At 37.4% G+C, this 1,277-nt stretch overlaps 1 long non-coding RNA gene across 1 annotated transcript; it reads right to left on the reverse strand.

Annotated features, from left to right (window-relative positions):
- On the reverse strand, positions 1-1,261 carry LOC109593262 (uncharacterized). Its single transcript, XR_002190844.1, has 3 exons — positions 1,137-1,261; positions 881-1,079; positions 1-131 (listed from the first exon to the last, which is right to left on the reverse strand). It is a non-coding gene; the product is annotated as an uncharacterized LOC109593262 (long non-coding RNA).
- Positions 1,262-1,277: the final 16 nt, after the last annotated feature.

A 1,277-nucleotide genomic window follows, 5' to 3' on the forward strand; every position in this document is an offset into this window, starting at 1 on the left:
CCTATTCCAAGAGGCAGTGACGGTTCAAATATACCACCAGCTGTATATTTAGTGCTGACTGTACCAATAGTGTCACCATTAATTAACAAATTAATAATAATAACACCATTAATGATACTACTATTGATAGACTATACTATATCCCAGTTGAGTTTGGGACAAGAAAAACTGGAATAACTTTTTATAGAAAAGTGAGATAAGGATGAAACTTTCACAGGTTCTTAGTCACCAAAGTCCATCAAAATCTGTGAAACCTTGGGTCTCTCAGCCCTTGGGAACCCTGAAAACGGGGTTCTCCCTATAAACCTAATGGCATACCAAAGCTAACCGCAATGACGTTTCATGATGTCATAGTTTACATAAGCACATGTGGTCGAGCGCCCAAACTGATAATTCTTCTTTTAAAAAGCTAAAGCCGGATTTACAATATGACGCTAGGCCAACGTAACGTCAATTTTTAATCAAAAGCGTAGGCGATTTGACCTTTTCACGCATGCTTCACGCTGGAGTTGAACAAGATTCAACTTCTGCGTCAACGTAACGTCAGGACTAGCGTCATATTGTAAATCCGGCTTAATAGAGCAAGATTTTCTGATAATCATGGCCTTTATGAAAACTAGTTGACTCCAGCAGCTATTGTACTGCTTATCAGCAGCAGCAAGACTGTTTTAAGAGTGAAACAACACAGCCGCCATTCCTCTATGAATATCATTATTTACATCATTACATAGCTACATTTTTCAAATTCCACGCAGCTGCTTCCACTTCCGTCCCAAACTGAACTGGGATATAGTATACAAGAGAGAAAGATAGCGTTACTATTTATAGACTACATGCATTAATAATGTTACTATTTATAGATCATACTACATGTTCATACAATGTTATTCCATGTGTTTATTGCCAATGGAGTATCTGCTGATACATGTTCGTCTGATCCATTCTCTCCTCTTAATCTCAAATCAATGATTCCGTTTGATATTAACGCGATACTGATACTAACACCTGATTTTGATGATACCGTAATCACATGACCGTCACCTGATAATCGTCTCAAAGAGAAACTCAAACTCCACGTACTATAAATGAAATAACATTACAGCACATATAAATGATACCATTCCTGGTTCCCATACCTTCTCCTCAATGACAGTCCATTGTAAGAAAGCAGTGATGAGTAAGTGTGGAATCCACCTACTGTACCAGTCAATTCAACTGGTTTACTGATGAAACAGGATCGATCCTAAGATAATGAAATATAATAACTTTCTAGGATA

The sequence above is a fragment of the Amphimedon queenslandica genome, unplaced genomic scaffold (genome assembly GCF_000090795.2).
Source record: "Amphimedon queenslandica unplaced genomic scaffold, v1.1 AMPQUscaffold_2276_Cont25721, whole genome shotgun sequence".
NCBI lineage: Eukaryota > Metazoa > Porifera > Demospongiae > Haplosclerida > Niphatidae > Amphimedon > Amphimedon queenslandica.